This window comes from Octodon degus, unplaced genomic scaffold, assembly GCF_000260255.1.
Source record: "Octodon degus isolate 3935 unplaced genomic scaffold, OctDeg1.0 scaffold00042, whole genome shotgun sequence".
Classification (NCBI taxonomy): domain Eukaryota; kingdom Metazoa; phylum Chordata; class Mammalia; order Rodentia; family Octodontidae; genus Octodon; species Octodon degus.
In genome coordinates, this window is record NW_004524618.1 from 10,175,250 (window position 1) to 10,191,456 (window position 16,207).

Consider the following 16,207-nt stretch of genomic DNA (forward strand, 5'->3'; position numbering starts at 1 on the left):
TAACCACTAAGAAGAATATATGCAGTGTATTGTTTGTTGAAACTGTACTTCCGATTTGATTTGAAACTGTCTCATTGCTGTTTATCAATAAAACTTTGAAAAAATAAAAATAAAATTGTGATTAAATTGAAAGGACTTTCTATTTCATTAGATAAAATATTGAAATTAACCTGTCATTTTATTTTATAATGTAGCTACTAGAAAATTTAGAAGCATGATGTATATGGCTTACATTTGTGGCTCACATTGTATTTTGATTTAACAGTGCAGTCATAAGAAAAAAGATTTGTTTTGTCCTTAGTGAATTTGCAGAGGCTCAGGGGAACTCTTCCTCCAGATTCTTTTTTTTTTTTTTTTTTTTTTTATTTATGTGTGTGTGTGTGGGGGGGCCAGTTCAGCCCACCAGGGGGCGGGGCTGGCTGGCATGTGGTGCTGCGGGATTGAACCGCGTCCCTTTGCTTTGCTAAGCTTGTTCTAAGTAGGTGCTGTAGACCACTGAGCCATCTCACCAGCCCCAGATTCTTTAGCTACAGCTATTCTAACTGACTAGACTAGGCCACTGTGTAGTACAGTTTTGAAAATTATTGCCTTCAAGCAGCAACTGTTTCTCATCTTTCTAACTCTTCCAGATAATGGTTTAAGAAGAAAAAGGTTATTCCACTATCTCTGATGCATGCTTGCTTGCTCTTGTCCAGCTGCCTCAAGACAGGTGATAAAAACAAATTTATAGCTGCTATTCATCAGACACTTGCCATATTCCAGAGACTGTGCCTGGCAGTTTATATAAAATCTCAGATCTTCACATTAGTTCTGTATGATTTATACAATGAAGAAATAGATTCAGATACCTTTGTCTTTGTCCTGGGCCAGCTATTAAGTGACAGATTAGGGTTTCAACTATCTGCTTGGTTTTAGCTAATGTTTCAGCTAGTATAGTCTCATTATGTTTTGCATGCCTTGTATGTGGCCTTTAATATGAAGCAGAGTGCTCTGCATACAGTGGTTCCTGGCCAAATGATGTTAACCTAGAGTTACTTAGGATCCTTGAGTTGATTTCCTTTGTTTTGGTGAATAATTTTAGTGCCCCTTACTCCAGACCACTCTTCACCCCTTTTCCATAGAAATTAAGGAATTAATGAAGAAAATTCAGTCTTTAAAAAATTTTAACTGATAGCTAGCCATAATGGTGCACACGTTATCCTAGCACTTGGGACGCCAAGGCAGGAGGGTCACTGTGAGTTTGAGACCAGCCTGGGTTCAAGGCCACCCTGAACTACATAATGAGACCCTGTCTAAAAAACATAACCAAAAAAGATTTTTAACTGACAAAACTGTATATATTTATCATGTACAACATATTTTGAAATAGGTATGTATTATAGAGCAACTGTACATGCTAACTAGTATGTGCATTAACCTCACATATGAATTTTTTGTGAAGAGACCACTTTCAGTTTGCTTTCTTAGCAATCTTCAAGAGAGACTTGAGATTAATGACAGCATTTGAACAGTCTAGATCACCTAATGCCTGTGAAAAAGCATATTTCACTGTGAAAACCAGTCCACAAAGATGTTTCAGAAGTCTCTCCTCTGAATATCAGGCATATCACATAAGGAAGACCAACCGCCTAAAAAGGGGCTTTTTACGGACAGAAGGTTAAAGTATTGGGATAGAATAAGCATATTAATCTGGATAAGTTTTGTATAATCCTAGGTCGTCTCTTAGTGGCCATGTCCTTGACATTGTTGCATTAAGAATGACAGCAAAGGGAAACTGATGGCGTGTTAACTGCTAGATCAGTATAGGCCTGATCAGTTTGCAGGAAGGCTGGATGCTTCATTCACTCACTTGCTGTTCTCTTCACTCAGGCTCAAGTAAGTGTTAGGGACTTTAGAAAGCTAAGGAGTGAAAGAACAAGGAGGCTCAGAGAGTGAAAGGCAGGGGCGGTGGGCAGCCAAGGACTCTAGCAAATTCAAAGTGGAAAGCACTTTTATAGGTGTGTACTATATTACTGATGATAATAGCTATGTAAAATGCTATTATTTCAGGAAAGAAACTGATATACTAGAATGAAAATAAAATTTTTAACTAGGTGGTTTGGATTCAGCTTTTCAAAGTATTACCCTAACTGTAAACTTAGGCAGTTACAGAATCTGATATAATAATTATCCTTTTTCTCTGGCTTTCCTTTATGATTAAGATCATGACAGGTTTGATACTCATAGGTTATGTGTGTTGTTACTAATACTGTACACTTAATTATTTACTCCTTATTTGAAGTATTGCCTACAAGAAATTTCACAGAGAGAAAAAAAAGTATATGCAAGAGTACCCTACCGGTATTATGATTACAAGAAGTGAGAGTTAAATGGCCAACTTAAATAGGGCCAATTTGGCTCTCATTAGCCTTTATAAGACAGACAGTGGCAGCCTTGTGGGTGAGGGGAATGTAAACCTAATTACTTACTTAATCTAATCACTCATCCCTTTAACCTCTTTGCAATGGGTCAGTTATATAATGCATATACACATGGTGCTTCTCTGAATGAAAAGCTCTGTTGGCTAGCTATTGTTTTAATTTTTATATATTCATAGTAATAAACTTGCTTTAGATTTCTTTGAGGCTCATGGGCTTCAACTTCAACCTCCAACCAAGTTAGGAAAGGGCTGCTATAGCTACCAGCTGGCAAGCTTTTGTAATTCTGTACTGGATGCCAACAAACTAGGAACAGAATAGATATATACAGAATTAAAGTACAACAGTTGAAGTATTATTTAAACTGCTCATCTAGCAAATTTAACATAAAAGGATTAATTGAATACATTCATGTTACTGGCATACAATTGATTGGTTCTCAGGACAGTTTTAAGCTGCATCTCTAATTTGTGTTCCATGTAAAATGTTGGGTATGGGAATATTTTGCCAACTCCTGGTTTGAAATTTACTTGAGATCCTGCTGGCAGATGGAGCATTTCTGGGGAACAGAATTTCATAGTGAGACAGTGTTGCTGGCATACAATCAGTTAATTAATTAAAAACTTTCCAAATAGTATATAAAAATGTATATAGTACAAATGTTATACACTTTGTGCTTATATGTTGTGTTCTTACTGTTGGGAAAATAACAGCAGGGATAATATCATCATACTTTACTCAGTTGTTTTTCATTTCTACTTTGAGCTCCTAGGATCATAACTTGCTTTTACATTAATCTCTATGAACAAGAAAGACACTGAAGTACAGGTGGGTTAAATTAATAAATAAGCCAGATATCCTGGTGTACTCTGGGAGGCTGAAGCAGGAGACTTACAAGTTTGTGTACAGCCTGGGCCATTTAGTGACTTAACTTAGACCCTGTCTCAAAATGTATAGATTAAATAAAAAGGTCTGGGAGTATAGCTCAGGACAAAGGCCCTAGGTTCAATCCCCACTACAAGAAAAAAGTCTTAATAGTACAGACAACTAGCATTCTGTATAAAGTTATAAACTCATACTGCTTAACAAAGGTAGATTGGCTTAGCCAGAGACCACTTGGTAGAGATGAAAAGGATCAGAGATGAGGAATAGACCTGAAGAACTAACATGAATCTGAGATTAACCATATGTCAGTGTGATACATTGTCATTTTCACATGAAGAAAACTCATGCTCCAGAGTAACATTTTGCACAGGGTGATCTGTAAATCATTAGTTCTAAAAGATTTCCCAAGAAAAATAGTTTCAAATCTGTTCAGAGAACTGCATTCTAAGGTTCATACTGTACTAGTCTAAGGTACAGTATGAACCTTAGAACAGCAAAGATTGAGAAGCAGTCAGTTACCAAGTTAGCAGTTTACCTTTTTCTTAAAATTCAGTCCATCTCCATTTAAGTATGCCACTAGGCCACAGAAGTCATTCTTTGTAAAATCAGTCTCTGTATTTATTTTGTAGAATATACATAAGAGAGTGTCCTTGAATAATGGGTTAGCAGACCTCAAGAGTTTTGTGATTTTTCTTGAAAATTCCTAATTACAATTAAGTTTGGTTGTTACGGATACCTCTGCTTGGGAAATGTAACATTTATGTTTAAAAGTTGTGTTTTAAAAACAGTATTTGTAAGGCCATTTTGCATAGAAATGTTCATCTGTATGGGGTGTCTTTGAATTAATGTTGACATGTATATTGGAGGCATTTTGATACTTGTTTTAACAAAACAGTTACATTTACTTTCCTGTTTTAGCTAGGCTATTTTATGACTTGAATTGTGTATATTTTTCAAGAATAAAATATATTTCAATTATTTGAAATTCAACTACTAGATATGTTGGTGGCAGTTAAAGCAATCTATAAAGAAAATTGAAAGAAAAAAATTTCAATAATCCAAGATACTGCTTTATAATGAATTATATATTTTTTATAATCAATTACATTAAAAGAGGTTTTGAAATTCATTCTAGACGATAGTATTTTAAGGATGAGCAAGTTACTTATCAGTATCAAAGCCTACTATTTAGAGTTTCTAACCTGAGTGTTCATCAAGGATTTTAAGCATTTCTTTGCTTTCTATGAATTCTTTAAGAATGATATCTGAGAATTTTTTAAATGTCAAAGTTAAATAGGGATCTTGAGTCATCTCCTAGTTGGAAAGCAGGGAACATGTTTTGTGTGTGTGTGTGTGTGTGTGTGTGTGTGAATAATAAAAAATACTAAGTTTAGACAGGTTTTTAAGTATAAACCAGTACAAAAATTAACAACAAAAAGCTTACCTAGCTATTTTTATGGCTTTTTAATTTTTATTTTTATGCATTTGGTACAGGGTCTCACTATGCAGTTCAGACTTGTAGTGATCCTCCTGTTTTCAGCCTACCCAGTGCTTGGATTATAGGTGTGTGCCAGCATACCCTGTTGTGATCAGCTCAGCAGGTGATGTCAGGGATCGAACTGCAGTCCCTCAGATTGCCTAAGCAGGCACTTAGTCCACTGAGCTATCTTGCCAGCCTGTGCTTTTGGTACATGTAGTCTAAAAACATAGAAGAAAAAGCCATTAACTACAAAACTCAATCACAAAACCAATTCATGAGACAATATTTTATTTTCAGTTAAATTTGAAAACTATGTTAGCTTTGGCTTACCGTTGCTGAATTACTAAAAATGTCATGCTTATAGATAGGTAGTATTTATAACTAGACCACGAACACCAAATGGAATTTTGAGCTAGGGAGTCTTTAATGCCAAAATATGAACATTTTTCCCTAGTGTTACGTTAAACTGTCCTTAAGGTAATTGTTTCACCCGTACTATTTCCTTTCTTCCATCCAATCATCACTCTCTTGTTATTGTATTTCTTCATTTGTTTTGCAGTAATGAGGATTGAGCCTAAGACCTTCACACTGGCTACAACTCCAGTCCTATTTTATTTTTATTTTCTGTATTTTAGGGAAGGGTCTACAGGATGTGCGCAGTTTCACTACTAGATCAGACTTGTAGTGATTCTCCTGTTTACAGCCTCCCAAGTGCTGGGATTATAGGCACACACCACCACTCCCAGTCTTAATCGCTTTCTCAGCACACCCCGGGGATGGGGCTGGCATTTTTTATATTGAGACAAGGTCTCATTAAGTAGCCCAGGATAGGCTTTGCAGACGCCTCTATCCTTCCTCTTAGTCGTTTGTTGCCAACCATGGTCAACCCCACCATGTTCTTTGATATCGCTGCCGACGGCGAGCCCTTGGGCCGCGTCTCTTTCAAGCTGTTTGCAGACAAAGTTCCAGAGACGGCAGAAAAGTTTCGTGCTCTGAGCACTGGAGAGAAAGGATTTGGTTATAAGGGTTCCTGCTTTCACAGAATTATTCCAGGATTTATGTGCCAGGGTGGTGACTTCACGTGCCACAATGGCACTGGCGGCAAGTCCATCTACGGGGAGAAATTCGATGATGAGAACTTCATCCTGAAGCACACAGGCCTGGGCATCTTGTCCATGGCAAATGCTGGGCCAAACACAAACGGGTCCCAGTTTTTCATCTGCACTGCCAAGACTGAGTGGCTGGATGGCAAGCACGTGGTCTTCGGGAAGGTGAAAGAGGGCATGAACACGGTGGAGGCCATGGAGCACTGCGGGTCCAGGAACGGCAAGACCAGCAAGATGATCACCATCACCGACTGTGGACAGCTCTAACGCGTGTGACTTGTGTGTGTTGCCACCGCCAGACCAGACCATTCCTCTAGCTCAGGAGAGCACCCTTCGCCCTCCCTGCTCAAGACGCCCCATCATCTCTGCTCTTCTTGCAGTTCTTTGGGTTCCGTGTTTTCCTTGCTCCCCTCCAAATGTACCTGGATTGCAGAGTTAAGTTTATGGTTATGAATAAAGCTAAATAATGGTTAAAAAATAAATAAATAAAAAATAAATAGCCCAGGATAGTCTTGAGCCTGCCAGTTGTCCTGCCTCAGCCTCCCAGACTGTTGGGAATACAGCTGATGCCAGCAGACCCAACTTGCTGCTGTATCTTCATTGATAGACATTTTCCATCCCAAGCCTACCTATCAGCATTTTATGTTCGAAAGAAATTATAGATAATAGGGAGTAGATTCATTAGAACAGTATTCTGAAAGGTATTGCATGGCAAGGAGTTCTACAGATTAATTTACAGTTAAAATTAACTCCACCAGGAAAGAACTGCCCAAAATCTGGGACCAACAGATTAAAACTGAAGGTAGACTATCTGATTAAACTAAAACTGCACTTGCAGAGCTGTGAGCTGTCTTCAGGCCTGTTTCCTTTCTGACTAGTGTATGCATAAGAAGCACCTGGTGTGCTTGTTAAACTCAGACTCCCATACCTCTGATTCCTTCAGTCTGGAGCAAGACCCAATGACTTGTATCCTAGTAAATTTCCCAGTGATACTGCTGGTAGAGGTGAGATGTGCTGCTCCCTGCCTTTTGGGACACTAGGAATACTTTTTGAGTCTTTTTTCTTTTTCCTTTATGTCTCTTTTGCCAATCCATCCCTACTAAAGCCTCTTACCTCCTGTTATGGAGTGTTCCAGTCTCCTCTTACTAGTTTTACCTACAGTGGTTCTTTTTTTCCCCTTGGTACTAGGAATCAAACCCAGGGCCTTGTGCTTGCTGGACAAGTGCTTAGCTATTTCTCCAGCCCTACCCATATATTTATTTTTTAAACCAGTACCATACAGTAAAGCAGTATTGCACTGTAGAGTCAATTTATATTATTGTGACTGGAAAGTACTTTTTCTAGTCCCTAGAATTATTTATGCTTCCTACATATTATTTCTCATAAAAACATCCCCTTCATAGCTTAGAAAGTGTATCTTTTAAAGTTGTTACATTTCAGTTTTTATGTACATTCTTTTCACCCTTTGAGGTATGGATGGTGTATACTCTCAATTTATATTGGCTTGTCAAGTCATGCAGATGGCTTTATAAAGGGATGTGCAGATCACTCCTCAGAAGCAGGTAAGTCTTTTGACTAGTCTTCTGGAGTTAGAAATTAGATGAGAAAGACTTGGTCTTCAAGCAGCCGTTGCTTTGGCAACAAACATTACAATCTCAATTTGTTGAGGCTCTCCTTGGGCCTGGTTAACTAGACTAGTGCTTTCTTCTTCCCAGAAACTCGTGCCCTAAATTCTGAAAATAAGCAGAGAGGTTTTCTGGGAGACAGATATGAACATCCTGGGTGCATCATAAGAAAGTATGAAAATGCTAGCTGGACAGAGCTGTTCATAACACTTGGCAGTCCTGTAGTTTGGCTTTTTTCATTTTACATCGTGGGGAATGGATCATTTCCTGCATTTGCCCAAGATTTTGTAGCCAGTCACCAATCACTTGACCACTCTTTTGGTCTTACCTCAAGGCTTCTGCTGCTCTTTGACATTAGCCTGAAGAGAAGTTTTGTGGCACACTCACATAGTAGCCAGCAATATAATTCATCTTCACCACTAAGAAGAATATATGCAGTGTAATATTTGTTGAAACTGTACTTCCGATTTGATTTGAAACTGTCTCATTGCTGTTTATCAATAAAACTTTGAAAAAAATATAATTCATCTTCTTAAGAAGATACCTGATGGGTCTTTTGCAGATGAAAAGGTGACTAAGAGGTGGAGGAATCGGAGGGAAATGGGGAGTAAAAAGAATTGATGTGTTATATACATGTACCAACTGCCAATAATAGTAAATATAATTATTGTGTACTACAAACATGTACTAATAGAAATTTTAAAAATAAGCTGCATCTTATTTATTTTTCTTTGGTCTTTTTCAAACAAAGTTCAACTATGCCATTCAGACTGGCCTTGAAGTCACTTTGTAGCTCCAGCTGACCTAGAACTCGCAGTGATCCTCCTCCTTTAGACTCCCTAATGCCAGGATTGCAGGTGTGCATTACCACACCCAGACCCATTTAAAAAAAAAAATCCTAAGTTTTTAGTGTTTTTTAAATTAACATAAATGCAAAGAAAGCACTGCCATATAACATTCGCTGTGTGCATTTAGCAGTGTCTGTTTTTTAAAAATAATTTTTATTTTTGACTATAAAAATATAAACTCAAATATTTTGGAAATACAGAAACAAGTTATTAAAACAAAAATCAGAAATAAACTACCACTCAGAAGTGTCCTATTATACTAGAACAGACTGTGTATGTTTATAAACATAGGCAGAATTTGATGACTTAATGTAGTAGTTCATTTTTTTCATTTAATGTGCACTTTATAGGGATTAAGTGGGATGAAAGAGAGGTTTGTGAGGCTACCCATGTCCATCTGTCACATGGCTCCTACCCTTCAGAGCCTTCAGATTCTACACTAGATCTTGGATCTGTTAAAATCAACCAGTAACAGAACAGAATGAACTTGTAGGAATCCGTAGTAGGTTTTAAGTACTATGGGTCAAACCCAAGACAGCAGTGTAAGAACTATTTTGTGAGCTGGGTTTTTTGTTTTTGGGGGGCTTGTTGTTGCTGCTGTTGTTTGATCTTTTTGAGATATGGTTTCACCACGTAGTTCAGGCTGGCTTTGACCTCATAGTGATCCTCTTGCCTCAGCCCCGAGTGCTGGGATTACAGGTCTACAGCTGCCCACCCTGACCTGTTTCATTAAATCGTTTAACATCATTCTGACTGGAATTTGTGTAGTCCTTACATTATTTTACCCTTTCATTGTCTGTTGATTCAAGCAGTTTTTCTCAGACTGCGCTATAGAAGCACATTGTTTTGTATTTTCTAAAGATTCATATACATCAATAACATATGTTAAAATGTTTACATTTGAGTCAGTTATCCTGCTGCAAAGAATTTACCCATAGGGCTGGTGAGATGGCTCAGTGGTCTAAAGCACCTACTTAGAACAAGCTTAGCAAAGCACAGGGACCGCGGTTTAATCCCCCAGCACCACATGCCAGCCAGCCCCGCCCCCTGGTGGGCTGAGCTGGCCACACACACACAAATAATTAAATAAATAAATAAAATTTTAAAAAAAGAATTTACCCATAGACTTTGTTGGAACGGATCACAGAAGAGAAGGCTTCAGGTGCATGTGAGTGTCTCTGTGTGAACAGACTCTACAAGGGAGAAAGGCACTCCAGAAAGAATGAAGAGTGTGTGCAGAAGCAAAGAAACATGGATGACAGATACTCCTCATTTAATGATCCTCCTTTAATGACTGGACTTATTACTGAGGCACCCCGTTCGAATTTATGATGCCCTACTCAGACTTAGGATCTTTTTTTTTTTCTTTTTGGTACATTTCTGTACATCTTGTTGATCAAGACTCAGGGGTTGGGCTGGAGAGATGGCTCGGTGGTCTAAAGCACCTACTTAGAACAAGCTTAGCAAAAGCATCAGGGACCGCGGTTCAATCCCCCAGCACCACATGCCAGCCAGCCCGCCCCCTGGTGGGCTGAGCTGGTCTCTCTCTCTCTCTCTCTCTCTCTCTCAAATAAATAAATAAATAAATAAATAAAGACTCAGGGGTTTTTTGTACAGTACACGTTGTTTAGTACTATAAGTTTTGCTGATTGTATTGTACAGTCCACTATTATAGTTCTATGTTCTGTTACATATTACAGTACTACATTTAAGATTGTGCAAATAAAAGTCATAAAGTCAAAAAAATATGGCTCATACGTGTGAAAGGAAATTAGAGCTGGAGAGATAGCTCAGTGGACTGAGCACCTACTTAGACAAGTGCAGGGTCTGGGACTCAATCCCCACCACCACATGCCATGCCTGCCCTGCCCTCGGGCAGGCTGAGCTGACCATGAAACCTGGCATGGTTGCGCACACCTGTAATCCCAGTGCTGGGGAGGTTTAAAGCAGGAGGATCACTGCGAGTCCAAGGTGCATAGTGAGACCTTGTACCAAATACATTTTTTAAAAAGATTATATCTGTAAATTAGTAAAAAATTAAAACAACCTGAGTATGTTTTGAAAAGGATGCTGAAATTTTGATAATTGCACACATCATTGGGATATAATGCAGCAAGTAACAGATGTTTCTTTATTTGCTTGGATATCATAAGTGAGGTAGACAAGTGATAGAATAACATACATGATAAGTAAAATTGAATGTGTATGTGTGAAGAAATATCTTTTATGTAAAAAGGATGTTTACATTGACTATCTGAGCTAGGTGGTTTTTTTTTTTTTTGTTTTTTTTTTTTTTTTTTTTTTTTTTTTTTTTTTTGCGGAACCGGGGATTGAACTCAGGCCCTTGCGCTTGCCAGGGTAGCGCATATTCCACTGAGCCATCTCCCCGGCCCCTAGGTGTATTATTTTTAACTTTTAAAAATGTAACAGTTGAAATCATTTTTATAAAGTCAGTAAAAGTAGTAAAAATATTAAAAGGTTAAAAAAATAGAAGTATGGTCAGATGCTGTCTATAAAAGGGTCTCCCGCCCAGTGGCCTGTTGAACTGAGCCACAAGCGAGTGGATGAGGGGAGCTCCATCTGTATTTACAGCCTCTTCCCGTTTATTCTGTGACTGCCTCAGTTCCACCTCCAGGTGGATCAGCAGTGACATCAGGCTCCCTCAGGAGCATTAACTGCTGTAAACTGCACAGCCATGGGAGCTCAGTCATGTGCTCCTCATGGGAGTGTAATGTCTGATGATCTGAGGTGAAGCTGAGGCAAGGATGTTAGTGCTATGCTAGGGAGTACAATTATTATGTATCACAAGCATAGACTAATAAAAAAGAAACTGAATCCTCACCTCCACCCCTTTAGCCCCCATCTCTAGAAAAATTGTCTTCCACTAAAACTGGTCCCTGGTGCCAAAAAAAGTTGCGGACCAGTGCTCTATGATGTTTTCAGCCTCATTTTTAAATTCTTCTAGTTATTTGCTACAAAATCTTTAAGTCACATTTAAACTGTAGAAGTCTCACTGAAATAAAATTCCAGGACCTGTATATAATGCTCTTTGCTAATAAGGAGCAGGCTTAATTGCTGGCCTATAATCTTTAAAAGTTGAAGCCAGGTGCATTTAGCTATTTAGAATGGAGATTTTTAATGTACTACATTCTTGGGTTTTTGTTATGTTCTTACTAAATCAGTTCTTACAGTTATTACCTACTATTTTATTTGCCACTGGACCTATACACTATCCATTATATTCTTGGGAAACCTACTTGATCTGCAGTCACAGGTAGAATGTGGGCACAGGATCTTAAGTAACGCCTGGAACTCAAATCATATCCCTCTTCTCTCAGGCATTTCCCTTTCTTTTTTTCCTCAGTGCTTCTTCACATTTCATAGCTATCAGGTCTCAAAACACCTTTATGGTTCTGCTTCTTAGTATGTTTTTTACTTTCAAAATTAGTGTCTTACTCAAGTTTGAGAAATGATGCTTTTAGGGATTTCTAGCAATATGTGGCTGATAGGAAATAGTCTTTGTTTTCACAAAACCATGTACTTTCTTTCCTGGTACGTGGAGTTATAGATTGGATAGTTGGGCTAGCTCGAACTTTTTGCTCTCAGCCTCCTTCATTTTACTGCCCCCCAAACTTCCAGATACCTGAGAATCAAAGCTGACATTCACTAGATGCTCACCACTACTTTGTATATAGCGTCTGGCTTTGACCCTCCTTAACTCTCCTCCCTGTGGAGGAATCATGCTGCTGCTTGCCATACTCAGCTACACAGTTTACTTACCCGGCTGTCACCTGATTTAAAAGTTCTACCTGAGTTTACCCAGATGCTGATTTAGAGCAAGATTGAGTTGGTGACATAGAAAGAAAAACAATTCTTAAATACCTAATTATTAAATGTGTCCTGGAACAGGTGAGCAACTAATGAAGGTACCTTTGTCTTTGACATTAGTGGTATTTGCATGCGTGAAAAACATTACAAACTATGTAGGCTGAAGTTCATTAGGAAGTATATTGAGCACCTTTGGGATGTTAAATAAAATTGCAAAATATTATACCAGCTATTTTTGTTTTTAAGGCAGAGTCACTTTGTAGTATAGACTGTCCTTGACATCATTATGAATCCCAGGCTGGCCTTGAACTCACATAGATCCTCCTGCCTCAGCCTCCCAATTACAGGCATGGGATTGGGATAATAGGCGTGTGCTTCCATGCACATCTAGCTCCATCATGTATCTATTGTAGATAGTATTACCCCCAAATTTAGCAATTTAAGACAACAGACATTATTTCATAATTTCTATGCATAAGGAATCGAAGAGCAGATTAGCTGGGTGGTTCTGCCTCAGGATCTTTCATGAAGTTGCAGTCTAGCTGCTGGCTGCGGCTTTAGTCCTCTCAAGGCTTGCCTGGTGCTGGAGAATCTGCTTCTGTACCTGAAGGTGGAATGCTTTATTTCCTGTGAGCTGTTATGGAGAAAGTTCCTTGCCATGTAGCTGTAACTGAGTACCCACTGATCAACATTTTCCCACCTGTCCTTCTGTTTTCCCCAGACTCTGGTAACTACTGTCGCTTCTGTGAGCAACTTTTAGATTACACATGTAAGAAAGAACATGTGTTGTCTTTTTGTGCCTTTTAAATTTCACTTAATGACCTGAAATTCCATCCATTTTGTCACAAATGACAATATTTCATCCCTTTTTTCAGATGAATAGTATTCCCGTGTGTGTATGTACCACATTTTCCTTATTCACTCATCAGTTCACAGAGACTTAGGTTGTTTCCATATCAATTATTGTGAACAGTACTGCGATCAACATGGGAGTGCAGAATCTTCTTCAACTTACAGAGTTCCTTTCCTTGGGATATACAGCATAGTATATAGTAATTGGATTGCTAGATCATATGATAGTTCTCTTTTTTAACTTTTGAGTAACCTCCATGCTGGTTTCCATAGTGACTGTGCTAATTTACATTCCTGCCAACAGTTGAGAAATTTCCCTTTCTCTCTGTCTTTACCAGCTCTTGTTATCTTTTTGATAACTGCTGTTATAAGGAGAGTAAGATGATTAACTTCATTGTAGTTTTGGTTTTTATTTCCCCAATGACTAGTGATATTGAGCATTTTTTCATATTGTGTTGGCTATTTACGTCTTGAGAAATGTTTAGGTCTATTCCTCTTTTTTTCTGTATTTTAAGGAAGGGTCTACAGGGTGTTCTATTTTAAGGAAGGGTCTACAGAGTCTCACTACTAGATCGGACTTGTGGTGATTCTCCTGTTTACAGCCTCCCAAGTGCTGGGATTACAGGTGTGCACCACCATGCCCAGTCTCAATTGCCATCTCAGTGCACTCCGGGGGCGGGGCCAGCATGGCAAGCCCAGGGATCTAACCCCTGGCCCCTGGACCTGCTTGCAGGTCCTGCTTTAATCCACTGAGCTACTTGGCCAGCCCCTATTGCTCATTTTTAAGACAAATTTTAGTTTTGCTGTTCAGTTGCATGAGTTCTTCATATGTTCTAGATATCCATTTCTTATTCCATGCATAATTTGCAGATATTTTTCTCCCATTCTCTAGGTTGATTTTTTTTTTAACTCTGTTCATTTCTTTTGCCATGGTGAAGCATTTTATTACTATCTTACTAGTCTATTTTTGCCTTTATTTCCTATATTTTGGGATGTTACCTATGAAAGGTCTTTCTCATTTCAATATTGTGAAGTGTTTTTTTTTTTTACATTTTTCTAGTAGCTTCATATTTTAAGTGTTAAATTTAAGTCTGTTATCTATTTTAAGTTGATTTTTGTAACTGGGGTGAGATAGGGGTTTAGTGTCATTCTTTAAATTTTTAAAAATCATTTATTTATTTATTTATTTATTTATTTATTTGATACACTACTCAGTGCATGGCATGCAGTACTGGGGATCAAACCCAGGTCCTTGCACTTGCCAGGCTGGAGCTTTGACTGCCAAACTATCTCTCCAGCCCTAGTGTGATTCTTCATGTTTTCCTTTAATGGTTGGAAACTGGGGCAAGGAGAGGATCCTAGATGGATGGAACCCACTGTTCTTTTACCATATAATCTTATAGACATAGATGGCTTTTGTCATATGCTACTGCTCTCTCAACTACAACATAGGGTGAAAAGGGACTACGGTGGAGTGAAATTATTGGGGGCCATCTTAGGATATCAACCATAAATATAGGTGCTTTCTGTAAGTCATTAGGAAAGTTAGTTTTTTCCACATATCTCCAGCCTTTATTTTATTTGTTAGTCATTGCTGGTTAGAGTGAGCAAAAACTAAATTTAGTGGAAACTGCAATGTGACATTCTTCTCAGCCAAGTAAATAATGTAAAACCTTTTCCAAAATAGAAAAAAAGGCTAGCTGACCTGAAACATAATTGAATGGAATAACACTGCAGGATCACAGAGCATAAATTTATTATAACAAATTAATGTGTGTAAGGGGCTCAGTAGAATAAGCACTTGCCTGGCAAGTGCAAGGTTCTGAGTTCAATCCCCAGTTCTACCAAAAAAAAAAAAAAAAAAAAAAATGTGTGTAGTCTTGCAACAATTTCTTGATGGCTATCATTCATAATTAAGCATATTTATTGCAACTATTCTATTGCAATATAAAGCAGATTTGTAACAATCCTATCATGGAGACATTTATACACTGTGTTATTTGGACTTTATTTTGTGAAAAATGGAGAACCATTGAAGAATTTATAGAAAGTTGAATGATGTGATAAGATTTGTATTGTTAATATCTTATTATGGCAATGGTATTAAGAGTAAATGGACCAATGCAAAGTGGAAAGAAAAGAATGGAGTCCCAGAAGAGAATGGGTATCTGAAATAAATCAGTAATCTCAAGGATGGAAAAGACTGGACTAAGATTAAAAAAAAAAAAAAAAAAGTAAAACCAGAAGGAATTGATCAGTACCTGGATGTGGGAGGTGAAGGTCAGATTTCTTGCATTCAGCAAGAAAATTGGGACAAAGCATTCTTTCTCAGAATAGGTGGGTAATATGAGTGAAGGTTGAGACAATTGGACAGCAATAGGAGTTATAAAGCAGACAGCTAAGCATGGACATCTGGAGAATAGACTAGAAATCTGGCAGGATGGGAAATGCAGATTTACAAATTTATGACAGGAGAGATGGAAGTTGAAATTGTGGGACACAGATAAGGTTGTCCAAGGTGAATGCTCAGAATGATGCTAAGAACAGAACTTTGTCAAATACCAAGATATAAAATCATCCTTTTTATAGCTACCATCCAGACTAAGAAAATACCATTTCATTTTCAGCCCTGCTTAAAGTTAAATTGAGTGGAGTACCATAACTTCTGTGTTGCTTCAGTAAATCATTTAACATTTCTGAGCATGTTCCTTTATAAAATGGAGAAGAGAAGGTTTTACATCTCAAGCTTTCTTCTGTTGGATTATGTCTAACACATGATATTGACATGCACAGCACATTATCATGGATGTACTTAGAATTATAGGCAGTTTCTGTTGCTTTGGTTTTCAGTCAAACAAGAAATGCAGGTAAACAAACAAGAAACGCAGGTAATTATGCTTTTATAAAGAAAATCTTGTCTCTTTTGTATACTTAAAGCAAAAAAGCTCACATACATACTTGAGTACTTGATTTACAACAAATTACATCTAATACTTTCGCTGAAAGGCATGTACTGTACCAGGGAAACCATACTTAAACCCCTATTCTAGTTAGATCATTTCTTTCTTTCTTCTTCTTCTTCTTCTTCTTCTTCTTCTTCTTCTTCTTCTTCTTCTTCTTCTTCTTCTTCTTCCTCTTCCTCTTCCTCTTCCTCTTCCTCTTCCTC

The 16,207-nt window shown here is 38.0% G+C and overlaps 1 protein-coding gene and 1 pseudogene across 4 annotated transcripts in view; both read left to right on the forward strand.

Moving 5' to 3' along the window:
* Positions 1-16,207, forward strand: part of Add3 (adducin 3) — a 187,454-nt gene that overhangs the window by 37,367 nt on the left and 133,880 nt on the right. The gene's annotated exons all lie outside the window — the stretch shown is intronic.
* LOC101583882 lies at positions 5,628-6,360 on the forward strand (annotated as a pseudogene).